Source organism: Camelus ferus, chromosome 26 (genome assembly GCF_009834535.1).
Source record: "Camelus ferus isolate YT-003-E chromosome 26, BCGSAC_Cfer_1.0, whole genome shotgun sequence".
Lineage (NCBI taxonomy): Eukaryota > Metazoa > Chordata > Mammalia > Artiodactyla > Camelidae > Camelus > Camelus ferus.
This window is the reverse complement of record NC_045721.1, coordinates 11,570,660-11,584,685: the sequence shown is the minus strand read 5'-3', so window position 1 is coordinate 11,584,685 and position 14,026 is coordinate 11,570,660. Positions and strand designations below refer to the sequence as shown.

General features: G+C 46.3%; 1 long non-coding RNA gene across 1 annotated transcript in view; it reads left to right on the top strand.

Annotated features, from left to right (window-relative positions):
* Positions 1-7,418: 7,418 nt before the first annotated feature.
* The window catches only part of LOC116659962, a 168,014-nt gene continuing 161,406 nt past the window's right edge, over positions 7,419-14,026 (top strand). Inside the window, exons 1-3 of the long non-coding RNA XR_004315308.1 lie at positions 7,419-7,457; positions 8,114-8,416; positions 9,727-9,821. This is a non-coding gene — a long non-coding RNA (uncharacterized LOC116659962). The remainder of the gene's footprint in view (positions 7,458-8,113; positions 8,417-9,726; positions 9,822-14,026) is intronic.

The following is a 14,026-nucleotide window of genomic DNA, read 5'->3' as shown; positions in this document are numbered from 1 at the left end:
GAGGGCAGAAGGGCATTCCCAGCAGGGCAACAGCTGGGCAGCTCGAGGAGCCGAGGAGCCAAGGAGCCGGGCTTGGTGAGGAAGGAGAGAGGGCTCTGCGTGGCGGGAGGAGGGTGTTCTGTTCTGGAGAAGCAGGAGATGTGAGGTTGAAAAGGGCCTTGTAAACTTTTCTACAAAATTCCAATGTCACCCTCAGGCAGTGGGAAGCTTTGGAAAGGTTTGAAGGAGGGGAGCCATAGAGCCTGACTGTTTTCAAGCACAGTCTGCAGGTGGTGTGGAGGATGAGGCAGGGAAGGCAGTACTGAGTCCCTCACAGGAATCTCCCCAAAAGATCACGAGTGCCACACCCAGAGGGCACCGTGGGGACGTGAGGGGAGGAGGCATTGGAAATACACTTAATTAGGAGGTAGAATCAACAGAACTCAGTGACTGATTTTTGAAATAAGTGATTGCAGATAAGGCCTACGCACCAAATCAGAGCTCCAGAGCTGGATGGAGGGGCTGCTGCCACCGGCTGAGATAAGCAGCTCGGGCACAGACACAGATCTGAGACGAGGACGGGACAGTGCGGAGAGCTGGACTGTGCGAGCACCGAGGCTTCTGCAGGGCATCTAAGTGGGGCTGTCCCACAGCTGGTGGAGATGTTCCACCAGAGCTCCTAGAGAAGCCTGGTGTCAGGCCTGGACAGAAGGGTGAACGGAGCTGAAACCCTGGCGATAGCCTGATGTGGAGAAGAGCAGAGAGGCCCGTCCTGGCCCCGAAGTGCGGCCATGTGCCTGGAGGTCACGTTATGAAAGATTCCAGGGCCATGGGATGGGGAGGAAGGTTCCTGGATAATTACCAGGAATCTGCAGGTTTTTCTCCTTAACTTCATGGTTTAGGTTCATGGATACTCCAGCTTCACTGGAGACAATGAATTTTGTTTCTGCATCCCTTTTCATGAGGAGCTGGAGGCTTTCTGGAGAAGTGGAATGGAAAAAAGAATGACTGGCGTCAACCAGAAAGACTTAATTAAATGGAATAAATGTGCACATCAATAAAAAGAGTCAGAAATTGCCCTAGACTCTCTGATATTCAGACCCAGTCCTGTCACAAAGTTAGTGTTTCCCAGAGAAAAGAACCAGTTGCTATTTCAATATCTTAAAACAAAAACAAAAACAAGAAAAGGCTAATTCAAATCATGCCTTAGCACAAGTCTGTACAAACTAATTAAAACACTTCTTTGATTTTATAAGAAATTACATTACACCCTCCCCCGTGTAGTGTCATTTGCTCTCCCAAGATAAGCAGAAGCTTCAATTGGCAGTTACATGTGTTTAAATTCAAATTATAATTGAAAAGTTATGTCCTTTAAATTATTAAATTATTTAAATTATAATAGAAAAACTAGTTAGGTTGGCTTAATCAATGCACTTTAATTGGCAGACATCAGTTTTCAAAACGTGAAGTCTCTGAGGATTAAAAGAGAAACAAAACAAAGCAAATAGCTCGTGGAGACTTGGGAACCTGCAGCAAATGCTGGGCTCTTACTCACTGTCCTAGTTAGTGAGTTGGATGCCACCCAGCAGCGCCACAGGCATCTCCTGAGGTGACCAGAGGGTCCTGCCTGCTCACATTTCCAACCATGTCTGTGAAAGAGACAAGTGGAAAAATTTAAATCCTGCTTCACTAACTCCAAATCATCCACCCAGAGACTCTAGGAAGCCCACCAGGGTGAGTGAAGTCTCCCTCTGGGTTCTGTTTTGCCAAATTATTTTGTCATTGTCTGGGTTTGTGTTTTGGTTTGGGTCTGGCTCTGCTACCAGACAGCAACCTCTCAGGGGCAAACATTACCTTCCTCCCGTCTCTGTTCCCAGCACCTAACACAGTGCCTGGCGTGTTTCCAGGGCTCCAGGGATGCATGTGGAACAGACCACAGGCAATCTGTTTTACAACCAGACTTGCCTTTGAAGACAGGATTAAGAAATGGGTATTTTCTACCACGAAAGCTCCAGCTGCAGCTTTGGGCTCAGGAAAATGGTGGCAAGCAGTCAGTCTGGGTCTGCCGGGTACAGGGGTCTCCTCCCCAGGTCGTGCCTGCAGGCCCCAGCAAGCACGTGCCAACAGCTGCTGTAAGCAGGCTCTGGGGTCTGGACACAAGACTAGCAGATGTGGTTCTTGCTGACTTGAGAACTGGAGAGTGGATATCTTTTTCTTCTCGTTATCAGTTTGGACTCTAAGAGACAATTGATCTGAATGAGCATTTATCCTCAGAGTCAGGACTAGCAGAGCCTGGGGGAAATTTTAATTCGGGCAAGGATGGACAAAAGCTTTTGCACGGAACACTGGGTCTTCCCTTTCTTTGTGGCAAATGGCAAGAGTAAAATCCAGCTCCAAATGCTCACAACATATGTTTCTCTGGCTTCGTGGTGAAGAACTCCGTTGTCTAGAGCTGTTATGTAATTGCATTCCTTGCCTCCTCTTCAGATTAGTCTGACCATTTTCTTGGAGACTGTGTTTTATGTGCATCCTGGTAGGTGTGACTGTATCTTGCTGGACTTCTTGAGTCGGTTACCTACTCACCCAAGCACCTCTCCTTTAAAAACTAACAAGCAACAGAGTCTTAAGATATTTATTCCACTCAGGACAAACAGCTCACAATAGAAATCTAGGCTTAAAAAAGCCTTTGGGAGAAGGCTACCTTTGAAATCTATGAACTATCAGACATCAGTCGTAATGGATAAGAAACATATTGTATGTAATTTAACCACCAACCTCTGTTTTCTATTCTACATTTCTCTTCCCAGATAAAGGGCCTCTCCTCACACCCCCTTATCTTCGTCTAAAGCCTCACCTCTGGGAGAAGCAACTGGGAGCCATGACAATATTTAATGTGGTCAAACAACAACCTGGGGAGAAAAAAGTAAAAAGATGTAAATGAAGTTGAAGAAGGGCTGAGGTTTTAGGGTCAGAATCCAGTTGCTGCTCACACCTCCAGTGTCCTTTAAACACGTCCAAATGTAAACTGCAAGGACCACAGGAGGGGCTACAACCTGGTTCAAGATGCGGTGACAGACTGCAATTCTCTGGTCCAGTCCACAAGGGGAGTCTGGGATTCCACCAAGCCTGGGAGGGACCTCTGGACTTGACAAATCTTCCAAATTAATCCTCTACACAAAAGGGCTTACAATCTACCCGTCTGATCCTTTTGTTTGTGTGGGGTTTTTTTGTTTTTTTGTTTTAGCATTCTCTTTAGTACCCGGTTGTCTCAGGTATAAGGAGCTGCTTAGAAACCTGCAGAGGCTGGTGATGGAGTGTAGGAGTCGGGAGGTGGAAGGGAGGAGCAGACTTCAAGGTAGAGATGCCAGTTCAATGACTCACTGTGTCGTACTCCTCATGTGAGATATCCTTCATAAAGTCAGATACTGAAGTGGACAGTTAGCACTTCTGGTGGCTAGAATGAATTCTGAACCCCTGCAAGGATATAGAAGTTAACACTGCAGAGCTTGAGAATCGCATCAGTTTATGTGCAGACTGAGCAGCCAGTTCTGCAGTGTGTGTTTGTGGGGTGGAGGATGAGGAAGGTCCACCAGCCTATAGCCCGTTCTTTCATCTTCCTTACGTGGCTAACCTTTTGATACCACTAAGCCCTGTTAGTTCGGAGAAACAGGATGCGATTAATGGGATAATTTAGTGGGGTCAGAATTTTAGGGCTCTGCTTCTTAAACTCTCTGAGTCTCTGTCTCCATGTCAAGAAACAGGAGGAGGAAGTATGTCACTTAGATGAAGGGCCAGGGTAAGGATAAAGGACTTCAGGTATACCAATCTCCACCAGGGGCTTAGGAGAAACATGATTTTTCTGGCTGTACAAATGCAGGCATTGCTGGAATTTTTTCAGGGGATGGTGGACTTTGAAAACCTTCCAGGATGAAATCACCTTGAGCCTTCTCCGTAGAAGAAAGCTGTGACTTGTTCATGGGCTAGGGCGGACCCCGAACTATTTCCTGAAAAAAATTCCTGGCTTTGCCTGCCAGCCCTTCACCTTCTACACTGGAGATTTCTAACGTCTGTGGATTGCCTCTCAATGACACAAAATATGGTCTCTCTGAGCCCATGAACGGATGTCTTCTCTTATCCAAAGGTGGGGTGAGAAACAGTTCCCTGTGAAGGGTCACTTCAAAATTATTCAGTCCAGCGCTCTTCTTGGTACTTGAAGTTCTTTCTCTGGATACAGCTAGTCATCAGAAAAGTAAATACTTAGTTAGACATTTAACCCTTAGATGAAATACAAAGCTGCATTTTCATCAGGGAAGCCCTCAGAGCAGAGGAAGAAGCAGTGACACATTTGGTCTGGATCTGCTTGGGTTGTGGAGCTGGGGCCCCTCTGCCCCGTATCCATTCGAAGAAGCCTCACATCAGAAAAGGCTTTCCCTCCGAAGGGCTGCAAAAATCCTTTCCTCCACTGAGTTTGCTCTCAGAACTGACTTTCTCTCCCATCCTTATATTTTGAGTTGAGAACCTCAGAATCTAATTTGAAACTCAATGGCACAATTCTGTAACCCCTGCTGCCTGCCAGATTGTACTGCATTACTTCCCAGACCTTGTCACCTATCCCATCAGTCTCCTTCCACCTGTTTTAACATATGTTTCGGTTGTGAGCCATCTCCAACCCTTTCTGGAAATTAGAAAGTCCTAACAGGCAAACAGTGCTTAATAAGTCTCAGAGACGGATGATCCAAGTTATAAAGTGGCCAGGCCCTTTGCTTCAAGTCTGCTCTCCTTCCAGTGGCCCTTCCTTCACACTTTCTTCCTAGGTCACTGACCGAGGGAGGGCCTTACTATTTACACTAGTAACTGAACGCCTTCCAACACTCAGCCCAGATGTGTGCGCATTCGAAGGTCCTGGGTAAATGTCTGTTGAATGAAAACAAGATCTACGAAGGGGAGAAATTGAAGCTTTGCCCTGCAGTTTGAAAATTCTCTCCACATTCTGCTACATTAGATCCCAGTCTCCTGACCTCATGACTGGTCTCATTTGCTCCCGTTTCTGAGCTCCCTCTAGTTTAGACACTGTTCTGGAGGAGTTGGTCCCTGTCTACCTGTTTCACTCTCCTTGGATAAAGGCTAAGGATACTGGAGAGCAGGCGATGGCAATTGCTTTTTGTAAAGGGCCACACAGTGAATATTTTCAATTTTGCAGTCCATATGGTCTTTGTTGCAAGTATAGTTGATCTTTATTATCCTTGGATTCTGCATTTGTGAACTCGCCTACTCACTAACATGTATCTGTAAACCCTAAATCAATACTTGTGCCTTTGCAGTCAGTCATCTGTGCACACATGCAAAACAGCAAAAAATGGGAGTCACTTGATGCCTGCGTTCCCTGTGTAGCTGGGAAGGACAAATCTGACTCCATATTAGATCTGTTCCTTTGGCTCTAGCCCTGTGCTCTGTTTCCTGTGCTGAGTCACGCTGTTTCTCCACCTTTTGTAAAAGAATGTTGCCTAGAGCCTGAAATATACAGTATAGCCTATTCTCAAAGCCCTGACCTTTAAGGGTATAAAACTTTCCCATTCATATAAAGATAAAAAGTTGCTGAAGAGAAAATAACACTGGTCTTGTTGGAGATTTGCAGGGACATCATGACCTGACCTACCTGGACAGATGCAAGAACAAAGGATTCTGACACTAAGAAGTTTGCAACAGCCAACCACACCCCCTCCCCTTCTGAGTATAAAAGAAGCCTGAATTCTGACTTGGTAAGATGGTTCTCCAGGACATTAGTCTGCCATCTTGGTCTGCCGGCTTTCTGAATAAAGTCGTTATTCCTTGCCCCAGCACCTCGTCTCCCAATTTATTGGCCTGTCGTGTGGCGAGCAGGAGTTTGGACTAGGTAACATGGGCAGTGAGGATGAACAAGGCAAACTTCTGCCTTTTTATTTCAGCTTTCACACTATACACAAGTATCCTTTTTGTGATCTGTTTAGTGTCATGTTGATTGTGTTTTGTGAGTGATTTGCTGTTTCAAATGGCCCCCATCACTCAGACGGGACCTGAGAGCATTCATGATATCCGGGTGTCTGGAGTACAAGGAGACAGTGCTGAAGCTGGAGTTCAGCTAGCGGGGTTTGAAGGCTGGATGCATGACTTCCTAGCCGTTTTACTTGAGGCGACTTTTCTGGGCCTTATATATATAATGACAGAGCAATCATGGAGATCTCCTAGGCCTGCAGTACAGGTTGGACCGCATCAAAGGGGCCATGCAGATGGGATTCCTTGATCACCTTCACTATGCCCACCCCAGACCAGTTAGGCAGCTTGACCTCTATCCTTGGGGTTCCTTGGACATGCATCACCCAAGCCTTGCGAAAAGAGCAAGTAGATGCAGACAAATCTCATTCCTTTCTCCCCTGCTCACCACTTTCAGGGGTCAGGGAGACCAAGAGATGCAACCAGTAAATGAAGAGCAAGATCTTTCTCCAAAAACTGTAGCCCCATTTCCGTGACCTCACAATGTCCCCTTTAGAGCACAAAGGAGGTGCTCCCCAGATTGCCCCACCCTTGCTTGGGCTCAAGTGCCCCGAAAACCTCTCAAATGTCACAGCTCACAAAAGAGAGGAAAAAATGAAAATTCTGTTTATTTTCCTGACTTAAAAGATAACATCGCTTTGCCCTTTGCTTTTGTTTAAGGTCAGATTGGGAGCATTCTTTGAAGGCGGCTCCAGTAGTTTCTCAGATGTATATGGATTTAGCAATTTATGTTTTTCATTCAAAATGGATCACTTTCAGTAATAATGATATAATGATGATTACCATTGTACGAAACAACGTTTAATTTCATCATCTGTAAAATTTAATTAATGATCCGGATCCCAGTCTGATGTTTAAAGTGTTTGGCAAACTGTATAAGGAGGTTGTTATGGTTGTTACATCTAAGTAAATATTGATTTGAAAATGCCATTTTTTGTGGATTTTATAAGCAATGGGTGACAAATTAAATCGGCACTTCTATGCTAAGGAACTCAGGGCGCTTTACAGATACGGTCTCATTGTATGCAGGCAGAGTGGGAAAGCATCACTCATGAAACCAGTCTTAGATCTTAGCGCAGCGGGAAGGGCCCTCAAGGAGCCTCACCAAGTCGTGAGTCTGGGACTCAAAGCCGAGATTCACACCTGTGGTGACCTTGAGCGGCTCGGATCCAGGAAGGAGCGGGCAGTGCGTGCGTCTGCATAGCGCGCCGCGGGACTTCGGCGCGCGGAGTTGAGCCCGAGGTGGGGGAGGGGTGGTGGGAGAGGAGGGGGAGGAGGAGGGGCCCCGCCCCCGCCTCGCCCCTCCTCGCCCCTCCTCGCCCAGGTCGTGGGGGCGGGGCCAGCCTGCGGGGAGGCGTCCGGGCCTCGCGACGCAGCGAGCGCGCAGTCACGTAGCCACGAGCCGGCCAGCCCCTCCGCGTCGCCGCGGACCGCGCGGACTGTTGAAGGTCAGCGCTTTGAGATTTGGGTGTGGTATGGAGAGGAAAGCCCCTCCTTTCCTGCCCTTGGCCGCATCTTTCTGGAAGTTGACAGAAAATGGGAATCTGGCACATTTGTGTACCTGTTAGACTTTTCGAAAGCAAAGAACTGTCAGAATGAACAGGTGGCTCAGAGAGCACGAGTTTCTCGGGCTTTGCAGATAAGGAAACGGGTCTGGCCAAAATAGAACTAGTTTAGCCCCCACCCCCCCCCCATTCCCTTGCCTTCTTTCCTCTCTTCCCTTTCCCCAGACTCCACCTCAGTTCTGTGCCCTTGCCTCGCACACTCCTGCCATTGAACTATTTTTTATCTGGTGGCTTAGGACTTTAAACAGTGCATTAAAAATGCATTTTGCGATTTGGGAGCGCCAACCCTACCTCTGCCACCAAGTAAGAGTGTGCCTTTAGCGAGTTGCGTTATGGCTTGGAAAGCAGGGATTGCTGCAGGCGCTAGTCACACGTGTGCCCGAGGACACACGCCTTGATAACATGGGTGGAAGGCACCTGTGCTCGGAGCTGTCCTTTGCTGAGCCTGGATAAGGTGCGAGCCCTGCCCAGAGCCCCCGCTTGGTTTCTTCGCCCCGCTGCTGCCAAAGCTGATCCAGAAAACCTGCTCATTCTTACAGGGCACCCCGTCCCGGGCCTCGCCTCACCCTCTTTGTGGTGATGAAAGGAAATGATTGATTTTACTTGGACTTGGTGATTCTTTAAGGCCACAGTTTCCATTTTCAACAGAGATGGTTTTCAAAATTCTGGCGGTGGATGCAGCCTTCAGAATAAGGACTAATCAGAAGCAGGATGTGTAAAACGGCAGAGGTGTGAACACACGTGCCATCCTGCCTCTCCTCCAGCATCAAATGGCCTGGCAGCTGCGAGGCCCTTGGGTTCTTCAGCGGACAGCTTGAAAATCTCTGGCCTGTAGGTTAATGGTAAGGCTCTTTAGTGTGCTCTCCTCAAAACCTTTTACAGTCTGGCTTCAACTGCTCCCCACCCCCGCCCCCACCTCATGGTCCAGGCACATCAGGATATGATGTCCCTTTCACTTGTCCACCTCCCCTGCCCCTGTGTTCTCTGCTCAAAGTTACTTCCTCTGTAATCCGTCCTCTAAGCCATCTTGGTGCTGTGTGCATACCTCACATGTAGCAGTTGTCACACTGGTTGGAGGTCACGAGTCCCTTGAAAACGGGAACTGCGGCCTATTCTTGCAACATTTAACTGATATTTAAAGAGCACGTGAGTGCTGGGTTCTGGGGACAGAGTTCAAACTCTCAGGGCTGACATCCTAGAGAAGGGGAGACGCAGTAAGCAAGACGGACAAGTAAAAGATGTGGTCTGTACAGTGACCACTAGGGGGAGCAAGAGAGCAGACACCGGAAGGGAGGGTGGGGGTGGGGGGGAAGGAAGCTCAGCGAAGGCCACACGTGGAAGGCGACGAGGCATCAGCCTGAAGGTGACGAAGGAGGGATCTTGGTGGAGAAACTCTGCTGAGTACAGGGCAGCAAAAAGCAAAGACACTTAAGGTGGGAGCAGGGAAGAGGCCCGTGTGGCCAATGAGAAGAGAAAGTGTGGGGTGGTTAACGGGGTGTTACCTGGGCCACTGCGAGGACTGTGGTGTCACCAGAGTCAGAGGGTCACACCTAGTGTTTTGAAGCTCCCCCCAGTCCCAACAAAGGACACGGACTGCCCCAGGGACCCTCTCAGTGCCCCTTTCTCAGGCCTTGTTTGATTTCTCTGCTGCCTTTAATGCCATTAACAACACTCTCTTTTCTGAAGCTCTTTCTATAACTTTTGGGATTCCACTTCCTCCGTTTCTTCCCCATTTTAGTGGCCACTCTTTCTTGAGCTGCTGTAATTTTCTGCCTCTTCTCACCCATTGAGGGTTTTCCCCAAGGCCCAGTGTTCTTCTTAACACACGCCCTCCTGATGTGAACTCATCCACATGGCCGCTTAACACACCAACAAGATTGGGTCCCATCGGCAAGAAGACGGTGAGGAGGGCAGTGGGCCCACGGCCGGCAATCCTCTGACCCCTGCTTTCCTCTCTGTCTCGAGCTCCTGCTGGTCCTTCACATAAAACCACCTTTGTCGTTGCTCCAGGTATCTCACATTTTTAGAACTTTTCAGCTGTGTTTAAGATGTAGTTTATTAAATTAACTATTGCCAAGAAGCAGATCACCCAGAACTTTTTCATGGCTTGCAAACCAGTTGTCACTTATCATGACCCTTGGTTCTGGCTTAGGTTCCCCTGTGAGGCCGCAGTAGAGATGCTGGCCAGCACTGCAGGCACACCCCAGGCTGGATGATCCCTCTTGAGATGGCTTCATCACCTGACGGGTGAGTTACGCTGGCTCTTGGTGGGAGGCTTCAGTTCCTCTTCACATGGGCCTCCTCACAGGGCTGCTTGAATATCCTCAGGGCTCAGCACTTGACTTCTCCGAGCAAGCTGTCCAGGGGAGCAAGAGGGACGCTGCAGTACCTCTTACAGTCTAGCATCAGAGTTCACACACTGTCATCCCTGCCCTTCTCTTCTGGGAACTCAGAACGGCCCTGATTGAGTGGGGGGGTGGGGGGAGGCTACACAGAGGCACAAGTACCAGGAGGTGAGGATCCCTGGGGCCAACTCGGACATGGGCTTCTCCATGTGGTGATCCACTTTCTTAGTCTGAATAACTCCGACTTGTCCCTCAATACTCAGCTGAGAAGCCTGCCCTGAGTGGTGAACTTCCTCTTCTGTTCCATTAGCCCGTGGGCATACCTCCCTTCCCACAGGTACCAAGCTGCACTGAGATTGTTGATTTACTTGTTTCTCTCTTCCCTAGTCTTTAAGTTCCTTGAGGGATAAGAAAATGTCTAATGGAAAAACCTGATGTCGCAGTGTCTAGAACAGTGGCTTGTGGCAGAGTCTCAGTGCAGTTTACATAAGGAATAAATAAATTTGTAAATAACATTTACTTTTTCCAACCAGAAATATTTGTATAGCACTTAATTTAGATCACATCCCACTTCAGGTCTCTGTTGATTGGTTTTCATATTGCATTTCCCACTCTAATCTCACCCCTGACACAGCCCTCCTCTCCTTTGACCCAGCAATTCCATTCTAGGAATATTTTTATTCTAAGGAAATAATTGCACGTGTGTCAAAGAGGTAGCTAAGTGTTGCCCACTGCATTTTGTTTATGATGTTTGGTTTTGTAGAAAACCTTAATTTCCAAAAACAGTGATTTGATTGAGTTATGCAGTAATAAAATAGACTATTATATAACCAGTAAGATAATAATACCAAAAATGTTCATTAATATGAAAGATGTTCAGTTGATATTTTTAAATGAAGTAAAACAAAATTATGAAATATTTTACTTTTTAATTTTAATTTTTAGTTGTGGTAAAATACATGTAACATAAAATTTTTGTTAACCATTTTTTAAGTGCACAGCTCAGTGATGTTAAGTGCATTCACACTGCTGTACACCCCAATCTCCAGGATGTTTCTCATCTTGCAAAACTGAAGCTCTGTACCATTCAGCAACATTTCTCCCACCCTTCTTTCTTCCTCCCCTCAGTCCCCGGCAGGAACCATTCTCCTTTCTGTCTCTATGAATGTGACTACTCCAGGTACCTCATATAAGACGAATCGTACAGTATTTGTATTTTTGTGACTTCTTATTTCAATGAGCATAATGTCCTCAAGGTTCACCCATGTTATAGCGTGTGTCAGAATTTCATTCCTTTCTAAGGCTAAATAATATTCCATTATATGTATATATCACATTTTGTTCATCCATTCGTCTATTGAGGATACTTGGGTTGCTTCCACTGTTTGGCTGTTGTGAGTAACACTGCCGTGAACATAGGTGTACAAATATGTCTTCAAGACCTTGCTTTCAGTTCTTTTAGATGCCTACCCAGGAGTAGAATTGTTGCATCATATGGTAATTCTGTTTTTAATTTTGGAGGGAACTTCATACTATTTCCACAGAGGCTGCACCATTTGACATTCCCATCGGTAATGTACAGGGTTCTGATTGCTCCACATCCTCGCCAACGCATATTATTTCTGTTTTTCTGATTGTGGCCATCCTAATGGGTGTGATGTGGTATGTCATCATGGTTTTGATTCACATTTCTCTAATAATTAGTGATGTTGAACATCTTTTCAAGTGCTTATTAGCCGTTTGTAAATCTTTTTTGGAGAAATGTCTACTTTGGAGAAATATCCTTTGTCCATTTTGATTTTTGTTGTTGTTGAGGTTGAGTTGTAGGAATTCCTTATATATTCTGGATACTAGCCCCTTATCAGATATGATTTGCAAATATTTTATCCCATTCTGTGGTTGCTTGTTCACTCTGTTAATTGTATATAAAATGTTTTTTAAAGAGAAGCGTTTATACAAACATACATGCACTCAGGAAAAAACTGGAAAAAAAAAACACCAAAAAGTTAGGAGTATGGATTATACAGTGAGTTTAATTTTCTTCTTTATCTTATATTTATTGTTAAATTTTTCTGGGATAAGCATATTACTGTCATGGAAATTTTTAAATAAATAATATTTTCATTCTAATGAAGCATAGGTCATAGGTTTATCCTGAAGGTCTAACCAAAAGGGCCTAAATCAAGAGAGTATTCAAATTGTCAGCATCCTCCCAATGAGGTTCTGAGTCAAGGAGTGCCACAGTGGTCTACTTTCTTGAGTTTCATTTTCTTCTTCTTTAAAATGCAAGACTTTTCCAGCACTGGAGTGTTGTTTTTTTTTTTTTCAATTCTAAAGAATTTGCACACCGTGTGTAGAATTGATTGTCCTTGGGAAACTTTTCCCAGTACCCACTCTGCTCTCAAAAGGCCCTTTTTCCCATTTCTGTCAGAGTAGTCATCCCACAATCTGGTATCTTGTTCCCTGTCAGATTGGGATGTTCCCCAAATCCAGGGCTCACTCATCTTTGCAGCACCCACGAGCACAGCGCTCAGCGTACTTGCTGACTAATGTTGCCGTGTCCAAAGGCAGGTTTCTGTTCATCAGCTGAACACGAACATCTGACTCAATCAGCCGACCACTTCTTCCTGTTGAAACCGTCTCCTGTTTTTGCATCTGCGACACCACACTATCCTGTTTTCTCTGCCAAGTCTCCGGCTCCTCCTTTTCAGTCTTCTTTTTCAAGTTCCTCTTGTTTCTCTAGCTAAGCTCTAACATCTGAGTTCTTCAGTGCTCAGTCCCCTCTCTTCCTTCCCTCTCCTTCCACGACCTCACCTATTTCCAAAGCTTTAATTCTCACCTGTTCACCAGTTATTTCCAGCTAGCCCATCCAACTCTTTAGAGCTCCAGACTTGTATATCCAGAGCTCTGTTTTGTTTGTCCTTCTAGGTCCACTCTCTACTCTCGTTTCCTGGTACTTTGACTTTTGTGGGCCACATCAGCCAACTCTCTCACTTCCAGCTGGGTTTGGCCAATAGAAGTTTCCAGCAGAAGTTAGAAAGGAGGAGAGTGAGGTCAGTACATTTCGTACCCAGCTCCCTCTTTGTGGTTGCCCTCCGGTTAGCTGTATCTCTCTACTGGGGCCACAGCTCCTACCAGAAGGCCCTCTCCACCGAACCAGCACACTCTCTCTCTCTGTCTCTGTCTCAGCCAGTTACTGCCCCTTTCACTTGGTCCTGCAGGCCCAGACATGGTTACCAGCTCCATGGTCCTGCACCGTCTCTCTTTGCTTGTCCTAGACTCTGCTCACACCTTTGTCAGTAGTCCTCCTAATAAAACTCTCCTCACATTACCCTGGTCTCCAGCCAGGATCCTGACACATACATATCTGCTTGACATCTCCCCTTGGAATTCTCACAGTCATTACAAACATGACATACCCAGACATAACTTCTGGTTTTCCTGCCATCCCCCTCCCTCTTCCCACTTTCGGCCATCTCTGTGCACGTCAGCCCTCCTGAGCCAGGTACACAGGGTGGACGCCTGTGGGTCGTGCATGGTTTCTCCTTCTACCTCCCTCCACTCGCCTCCATCTTCTTTGGCACTAGGTCTGTAGATTCAGTGTCACACAGCTGGCTTCTCCTTATTCTTTAGATCTCAGCTAAAATGTTACCTTCTTTTAAACAAATCTTCCTCTAGCCAACCACGTAAGGGCCTCCGTCCCTTTATTCTCTCTCCATGTACTAGTCTGTTTCTTAGGAAGCAGTGTAACTTAGGAAGTGATCATCTATTTTCCTTGAGAATTATGTCTCTTTGGTAGGAAAGGGTGACTTTGAGCTATAAAGGATAACGAATGTAACTCTTAACGTCACTATAAAGGATAACGAATGTAACTCTTAACATCACTATAAAGGATAACGAATGTAACTCTTAACGTCACCTAACTCGGAAGCCAGTTTTTTCCTGGGCTTGATCCAACATGGCAGAATTAAACTTTGGTATTCCAGGCCTGTATCTGTGCTAACCTCTTTAAGGTACAGTACCCCTCAAAGCCTTGTGGAAAACAAGTCATTGGCTTCATCCATCTATTCTAAGTCTAGAAATAAATGACATCTAGGGTTTTATAAT